The 9,391-nt window shown below is 38.1% G+C and overlaps 1 long non-coding RNA gene across 1 annotated transcript in view; it reads left to right on the forward strand.

The window, feature by feature from the left end:
• Positions 1-219: 219 nt before the first annotated feature.
• Positions 220-9,391, forward strand: part of LOC122177918 — a 28,420-nt gene continuing 19,248 nt past the window's right edge. The window contains exon 1 of the long non-coding RNA XR_006178198.1: positions 220-247. This is a non-coding gene — a long non-coding RNA (uncharacterized LOC122177918). The remainder of the gene's footprint in view (positions 248-9,391) is intronic.

The raw sequence follows: 9,391 nt of genomic DNA on the forward strand, positions 1-9,391 counted from the left end.
AACTCACAGCATCAAAGCCTGGACATACTTGCCAAACCATGCTTTACTGCCAAGACACCAGATTTATCCCCTTAGTAGCAATGATGCGCGAGGCAAGATGGTGACTGCTACAGCAAAGTGGGGATGGGTTTGTATCGTAGTGGTCACAATTGTTGCTCGGCCTCTAACTCTGCCTTGCTGGTCTGTTCAACTTCTGCAACAACAATGACAGAAGGAACCCTACAGATATTAATACTTGATGCAAAAGGTACATGAAATTAGCCTGAGGACTGTTTGGGAATAAGTAACTCTCAAGCGTACAATAAGAATTCAAGAGAATTAATTTAACAGCTAAAAGTCAAATGTAATGAAAAAATATTAATGAAAATTTTTTATGTTTAGGTGAATAGTTTCAAGCCAAAAATAAATGAGAAATAAGCATGGCCTGATAGAAATTGGACTGTGTTTAGATTCTGATAACCTGAAAGAGAATTTTTTAGCATAATGATAAGTTTGGGTGATTATTTGAAGAATAAGAACAGAATGGCTGTTCTTGACTTTAATTTGGAGCCAAAATATTCTGTGTAAAGAACTTGTGAAATTCATGTCCCCTTTAGTTCTGCAGTCTGTAATTACTCACTTACAGGACATAGTATTCAGATTTATGAGGAAGGAGAGAGTGGCAGTCAATTGTTATTTTTTATTTCTAGCTAGTGTTTGCAGATTCAATTGTGATAACCAACCAAAACCTGATTTTTTTTCCCTTCAAACAGCTCTGTCTGTGGTAAAAAGTGTGTATCCATGTTTTACATCTTTTTCAGTGCATAAACATTTAAGGATACTTACTTAACCACAAGACAATTTTCTGAGCCTTGCAAGTCTTACAAATCCCTAATCACAGGTTGATATATTCAATAATGTAGAATTAATGAGTAACAGTTGAAATGTGCCTGGGTTAGGTGGCTACTGAGGTTCTGTGGTGTTGAAATAATAAGGTGTGGGTCTGGTTACAAGGGGACTAGGCATCTGTTCCCATCTCAGCTATGACTTCCCATACTAGTACCCATATTCATGTGGAGAATTATAGCACTAGTGATTGTGCTATAACTGTGATAGTGATTACTGAAGTAATCTAAACAGAAAACTTTGCTTCTCTGGAAGTGGGGAATAACTACTGTATTTTAGTGACATGCTAATTGAACCTCAGTTTGAATGTCCAAAGGTGTAGTTCCTGGCTGATGCATTTATACACTATTGAATGTATATTTTTACTCACTTAATCTTGTCTTAATGTGATTCTTTGGTTGACAAGGTAAGTTTGTGACTTCTGAGCTGAGAACTGTCTTCAGCTGGTCACAGTTTTCATTTGGAGCAAGCACTGTACTTGTTACTGTGACAGAGGCCCTTAAACAGGAAGATGGGTAAATTCTACCAGCAAGGAATGGTAGCTGGCCTCACTGGGACATGTAAAGCTTTTTGGTAAGAGAGGGCAGAGCAATGAACAACTTCCTGGAAACCTTAGCAATGCAGAGGTTTGAAAGAACTATATTGGCCTGCAGTTCATAAACATCATAGGCTGAATAATCTGCTTCTAAGTGCATCAGAAACCTTTGCTCATATATTTAGACTTCGCTTCTAGAACTAAAAGTGCTAAAAAATGGCAAGACTAAAAAGGCAGCACAGCAATAAAAATTCCATTTTGACTCTGGGGAGAGCTTCAGAGACGTTGTGGTCAGAATTTTCTCCATTATTTGCAAGTTCTCAAAGAAGAATCTTCTTTCTTTTGGATTAGCTTTTTGTAAAATCTATTAAGATTTTTAATTGCATTTAAAAATATTATGTTTTGAAACTTAGTCTGCAGGAAGTTTAACCAGACCTTATTAAGGACTCTGAGTGTGACAGAAGCTTGTGTATCAGCAAGGTGCTTTGCTTGTCTGCCCAATAAAAATACAAGGAGTAATGCCAGTTTGGGGAGTAAACAGAGTGAGGGAGGCTCAAATTATGAGCTGCTTTGGTCTTCATAGCCAGGAAGTACTTTGCTACTTCCATTGCCTCATTACATCTCTTCTATTAGAAAGCCTTCATAAATTACAGGAATAAGTGGCCCTTAGCAAATAACTTCAAAACAGAGCAACTAAGTAGGACTGGAGGAGAATGGGAAACTCCATTCTGCTACTGCTAAAGCAGATAGTTCTGAGCTGCTGGCATTTTTTTCCCCCTCTCTGCTTAGGGTGAAAGACAAAAATGTTAATAATTTCCACAAATTGAAAATCTGAAAAATGTGAGCTGAGGTCAGCTGGAACATTTTGTTTCTATAATTTTGTAATATCTTTTGACAATGCTGATCTGTCTTTAATCTATTTATGCCTAAATTTGCTAAGATTTCAAAATTTTAAAAAGTTCCAGCTTGAAGGAAACAAAAGCTTTCTAACTCAAAATGTTGAAGAAAGACTACATTTTAATGTTTTCAAAAAATAAATAAATCAAGGAGCAATAAGAAATTGAGCCTTTTCTTAGCCATTAGTCTGAGTCATAACACAGATCAGTAACAAATGCTGTGTATTTCAGTAGGAGAGCACTCCAGTGACTAACTTTTTTTCCTATCCGGTTGACTGCAGTGACATTTGGGTCAGGCCTACTAAGATGGTTCTCCTAACTGTGCCAGTGCCAGAAAAATGCTTGCATGGTGATAAGTCAATGGAACATCAAAGAGAAATATTCATTTTTTTAGTCAAGAGCAAGATATTTGATGATGGAACTAATCCCTAGGCAATAAAAATTTTCCTTTACAGTCAATTCTGTGATTAAGCCAAAGCCACTGCTTTGTTCCTCCACCTGTCCCTATGAGTCAGCAGTGCTTTCCTCATGCTTTTCCTCCAAGTTAGATGACAGTGCCTCTCCTGTGCTGCAGATGCACAAGTGTTTTGCCTACAGTTGTGACTTGTTTAGCTTTTGCAATGTTGGGAGCCACTCTGAGCTTTGGCACACTTTTTACCAAATAGGAGAGTCTGGTGGGGGCAATCTCATACTGCTCATGGCTTTGTTACTGTAAAAATCAGGAGTTTGAAAATCTCATCACAACCATTTGTAATTTGCTTAGAACTGTAACAAAAATGCTAAATTTCGTCCTTAAAAGTACTGAAATTTTTAAGATTTAATCCCATTGGATTCTAAAAGCCAGAGGTATAATATACATCTTTGTGCCAAATTTTCTCATAGTGTTTTGTTCCTTACCTGCAACTCCAGTGGGCACAAAGACATGTCCACTTGGTAGTGCTGTACATGTGAGTTACACTGTCATAACATCTCTCTAAGAAGAGTTTCTTTTTTTTCAAAGGACACCTTTGAAATTCTATCTGGTCAGTGTCTGAAGTTAGAACAGGAGCAAAACATTGTCCTCAAGTACCAGGCTGAGAGATTAATTCAAATTTTATTGAACTTTTGCTCTGAGTTAAGGTCGATTGCATGAATGAACTTATATTCCGTTTCCAAATGGGCACATCTGTAATTTACAATATATATTTTAGCATATCTCATAACTACATTTTGCCTCTGATTCTCTATACTGGGGTAAGTATTGGTGGCTTTTGCCAGATGTTCTTCTGAAGCCAATGTGAATATCAACAACATGAAGTAAGAGGTGCCACCTGTACAAGTGTCATGCCAGGCCACGCAGTGTGCTTCCCACCTAATCACAGAGAGAAAGAATCTGTGTGACTCAGAGAGGCAAAGGAAAATAAATGTCAGACCTCTGGACTGAGAGCTCAGCTGCCAGAGAGGAGAGTTGTTGGAGCCAGTGAACTCTCCATTGCCTTATTCATTGGCTTTTAGGTCTGTGATTTCTGTCGCCATGGCATTCATCTCCCCCACAGAAACAAAATTCTGCATTTGGCTGCTACTGCTTTGGTAATAGCAGTGGGACCAACTACTTTGAGGTATGGTGTTGCTCATACAACAAGTAAACATGGCAGTAAACAGGCCAACACAAAACACACAAGAGTATACATACACAAACTTTAAACTGACTCCTCTCATGCCATAATGATGAGCAACATATTCTGACCATTCCTTTCCCATGCAGGCTCAGCCCGGCTGATCTGTGTACTCAGCACTGAAACCTACACTTTTCCCAGGACCCATCAGGTCAGACTGCCCATAAACCAGTGCTTCTTTGATGGCCCTCATCCTGCTTTCAATTGATGTGGCAGTGCGTGAATACCTATGACCGAAAGCTTGATATAAAATTCATTTGTCTAAACACCAGCTATTTATGTTTGATGGCCTGAACAATTATTAATCTTGATTGGAAATATAAGTCATTGTGTGCACAGTATCCTGTCACAGCATCCCTGTTAGCTCCCCCGAGGCCAAATTCTCTGACAATGCACACAGTGTCCGGTTCTTTCTGCACACAGCACCATGCCCTAGCTGAAATCCCAGGCAGGAAACCTCTTTTTCTGTATGCTCACCAGTGTGGATGATCCCCAGGAATTTCCCGGGTCTGCCAGTGTATATCCCATAAGCAAGAGACAGGCCTTGCACCGCTGTGCCCAACAGTTTCCATATTTTCACATACTGTTCAAAAATGCCATAAAGCACATGCTAACCTCGGCGAGCAAAGCACATGTCCCTCCTGCCCGGACATGAGCTCCCACACAGTCCTGTGCCTGGGGAGAGCTCTGAAGGAAACAGAGCCTCCTTTAGCCCACAGTGAGAGTGAAAAGTACCAGAGTTGCTGTTCCTTGATGGTAGAAACACAGTATGATCCCTCTTTGCTTCCCTCTAATGTCTGAATTCTCACTCTTATTTCAGAACTCTGCTCCTCCACTGCCACCAAAATACCAAATCCAAGGCTTCCAGATAAGCTACATCTGCCAAGCAAACAGTCACATATATGAAACCTAGTACAGCAGGACCTACCACCTGATGCCTTGCTGGCCACATCTAGTATGAACGTGCACCCAGTGCTCTTTTGTCAGCAGTTGTCCCACACAGCCACCCCCAGCCACTACACAGCCCACAGAAATACGGATGTTGGTCTGGGCTGTGGCAGTACTTATTTGCCTCATCTGTCACATCCTCTTTTATTTTTGTGATTCCTACAAGAAATGTGTGTCTGTTCTTGATTTGTTATTAGAAATCTCTTTGTGAGTGAATAAGAGCAGAAGGAGAGAAGACAGACCACAGAGCACTGTGGATTAGACACTGTTCAAAGGCACACTGGGCAGAACGCAGCACAGACAACCCTCAGAAAACTGCAGAGATTATTTTTGGGTCTGCAGAGTGGATCAAACCAGGTGCTCCTCTGTTCCCTCTTGCTCATTCCAGAAGCATTATAGGGAACAACCTACCAGGGGATTGCAGTAATGACAAAATCAACATACCGATTTTGAGTGTTCAGTCTTGTAGAAGAATCTTCGAGTATCTTCATTTTAACTTCAGTTGGATGTTCCATTTTCCGTTAGATGACAAAATTGCCCTACATACAAAAAAATCAAGGCTGTTTTATTTTCTTTAATATTGAATGAGTTAGAAACGCAATGTAAGACTATAACTAATATTTTAGTGCTGGTAGCTAAAATTGCTGGATGTTAATCCAAAAGGGATTATAATAAACATTTACCTAGACCACCTGCCTGAAAATGAGCACAAACTGAATGAAGGGGCACTGTACCTCTGGCTAGATATTCCCGTATTACCTCTTTCAATTACACAAAATTGAGAATACAGCAGTTTTATCACCCAGCAAAAGCCACATGCACTGTCAGTTGGTACTCTTGCATTCCTACACAATGAACTGCAATGACACTTTGTGTACAGTGAATCAATACAAGGATATAACCTTTTATCAACACAATTCTAGAGAATTTAGAAACTTACTTTCAATTTGAAAAGTTAGATTTCTCTAAAGTCTGAATGACAGTGCACGCACATTTTTTTCCCCACAAAACAAAAATAATGAAGTAAATTCCTTAAGGATAATACCGAATCAATCAGAAACACCTCAAATATATTTTGGGTCCTCCAGATATTTTTTCAGACGAGTGGAAAAAAAAGTGGCAAACTCGAATAGCTGAAAACCCTGCACAATATTAAATGATTAATACTAGGTAAAATTTTTACAATCAATAAGATTATTTAAAACTGAATTTATAGTGAAGTAGAAGACTAGTGGGGTTGTTTTATTCTGCTTTTTTTTTTTTTTTTTTTTTGGTTGTGTGTTTTTTGGTTTTTTTGGGTTTTTTTTTTTTTTTTTTAATTTTTTTTTTAAATTTTCATTTCAGAAATGAAATATTCTATTCTGTTTGGTGAACTTACTCAATTGCTCCTGAAAATTATTTGTCAGTGAGAGGAGTAATGAGAACATAATAGCCAATCCCTCAAAAGTTCAGCTGGATTAAAAGCAATTTGAAATCTTTTCTGGAACTAAAATAAAGTTATTTGCAGATGGACTTCATTAGAAAAACTGGTGGCAAGAATTATTTCATATCTCTAAATGTGTCTAGCCAATATCCCCTATGCCTTAATATTTTTAGTATTGGAGATGAACGCTTTCTTTGTAGTCATCTGCTTGCATTAAGGAAGTATCATGCATTCACACGTGCATATTTACACACATATGGACAAACCATATTTATGTATGCATACATGCACACAATATTTTTTAATGGAAGTAGATGATGTATAGCCGTGTATATAAAGAGATTTTCAGAAATTTGTTTAAAAAAAAAAAAAAAAGAGCTGCACTTGATGCTAAGAAACATACTGGTCCTAAATATTTTTTATTTTTTAAAGCTGCACTTCAGAAAGGTAACAGCTTCTTTTATACTATACTGATAATGTAAATTGAATATTGCTATTGCAAAAGTATTTTCCTGCTACATATGAAATGGATGCGCCTCAGAGAATATATCTGCCTCCATATCACCCCAAGACCTTCAGTTAGCTACAGTACCACACACAGGCAGGGAGTTAGGTGTATAGCTATCCAGACTGCATATATTATCTGATTGGCATGTCCACTTGCTCCTTTACTGCCATAAATGAGTGGCTGTGCAGGTGCCATTAGCACATGCATCTTTTTCTGAATGCACCATTGTAGGAGTAGCTGAAAAGCTATTTGTACTGCACAGTCAGAAAGTTGGCAGCAGTGCTGGGTGAAAAATGGCAAGTATGTTTCAAGAAAAATTCAAAAAACTTCATGTTTACTCTGCATTTTTTTTTTTGACATCTCAATGAGAAACTGAAAAAATCTTAAAGGTACTGAAACCACGTATTTTTCATGTTTTAGGTTAGTAATTTTTGTGTTTTCCCTTTCTCACCTTCCTGCTTCCATTTTGTTTTGTATTTTTATTTCTTCTCTTTTGCTTTTAATGATCAAGTAGAAGAGAATGAAGGAAAAGTAACAAAAAGAGAAAGAGGGTGGAGGAAACAATAACTGGGTTGTTTACTGTAGACGCTTTTGTATACCTGTACTAAAGTAATAAATAGTGTGCCAGTAGGTTGAGCACAATGATCCACAAGATAGATTACATATTTCCAATTTGATAGAAAACTGTTTGGCTTGCTCAAGAAATGTCCCTGCAGGTAGCTGTAGATTTTGCTCCCATCCTTTTGCACTCTTAAAAATGGAATAATGCTTTGTTAAGTGACATTTTTAAATGTTTCTGTCTTTCTGGTTCATGGATTGGGATGGTAGCAATTTATAACCTAATTTATAACCTAAACTGGTATAAATATATGCTTCATGCGTATGTGCAACTTTTGTAAGTCTTTTAGTTAGCCAGGAGAAGAAACAAAAAGGTAATAGTTACAAATTTAGGCTTAAGCTATTCCTCCATTTCAAGCTTCATTTGTTTGCTTTCCACCTCAGCAGCTGCCAGGGGCACCCTTCAGTAGGAACCAAATAAATCCATACCATCTGTTCCTCTCTGAAATGGTCCAAACCATTAACTATCTCAACATTTAAGAATTGAAAGAGCATCTCAGCTTCAATTTCCATGCTTCAAAAAAAAAAAAAAAACAACAAAAACAGTGGAATAATAAAAGCTTTGTTATGCAATTTGCAAGCATGTGACTGGCAATTACAGTAAAATCTTCATCATTCCAAAACAAAAAATTAACTCACAGTCTGAAGTGCACTGTCTTCATCTTCAAATTTGGTAAATGCCAGTATGTTTTGGCTGGAATTTGAAGCTGTCATGTATTTAGTTTATTACAAGTTAAATTTCAGGATCTCTTGATAGTTAGCATATCCCTTCAACGTGTCATGGCTCGGCACCTGTGAGGAAAAATATAGACTTGTGGGTACAGAAACAGTTATTTGAGAAAGCCATCAGGGTTCTCCCAGAACCTCAAAACATATTTATCCCTATAGACTAGAAGGTTATTCTGCTCTCTTTGTATCTCCCACCCAGTGTTCATAAATAAAAGCACATTTTGAACTCATGCCTTTAATCTGAAATCCCAAGGTAAGGATTGACTGGAATATATTGGAACAGATCTTTAGGTTTGGACTAAACTCTCATCTTAGGTCATCGTCATGCCTTTCAAGAACTCAAAAAACTACTGTAATATGTTATTTTGGTTCAGGGCTGTGCAAATCTTGCCCAAATTCTAAGTGCATGAGCTGTCAGCAAAGAGCTGTATAGCTGTAAGCAGCAGGCAGTTCAACTCAATTTGAATGAAACTTCTCCCCACTTTCAACATGGCAAACTTCTCTCCAAATCAGCTGATTAGAAAAAATGTCTTGTTATGCCAAGATAAAAGCAGATAAGCCAGACTGCTCATTTGTTTTCCAGGGCAAGTTTCATGCAGTTTATTAAATAGGGAGTCCAAAGCAATAATCAACACATTTGGTGGGATGTGAGTGAAGAAATGATAAAGCAGCGAACGACAGCCAAGGGACAGAGTATACTTCTTACTCACTCTCTCCATCCATGGAATCAGTTGCACAGATCATTTGTCTAAGTCACCTACTGTTATTTTGGAGTGAATCAGTAGAATGATGTTTAAAGACATCCCAAGGAGCTTTGTTCATTTAATTGGAAAAAAACAAAACAAAAATAACAACTGTTTTATTTGAAAGCTGGGGCTGAGGGAGATTTAGCTTAACTAAAGTAAGTTTTGACTCCACTTCAAATTGTGCAGGAGTTCAGCCAGAAGTTATCATATGATTGGGTTTTGGGGATTCTATTTCTTTTTTTTTCTTTCCTTCATTCTTTCTTTTCCCTTCACTTTTCCCTTCCCTTTTCGTTTTCCCTTCCCTTTTCCCTTCCCTTTTCCCTTTTCCCTTTTCCCTTCCCCCTTCCCTTCCCCCTTCCCTTCCCTTCCCTTCCCTTCCCTTCCCTTCCCTTCCCTTCCCTTCCCTTCCCTTCCCTTCCCTTCCCTTCCCTTCCCTTCCCTTCCCTTC

This window comes from Lagopus leucura, unplaced genomic scaffold (genome assembly GCF_019238085.1).
Source record: "Lagopus leucura isolate 7727_CA_CO unplaced genomic scaffold, USGS_WTPT01 Super-Scaffold_1, whole genome shotgun sequence".
NCBI classification, from domain to species: Eukaryota; Metazoa; Chordata; class Aves; order Galliformes; family Phasianidae; genus Lagopus; species Lagopus leucura.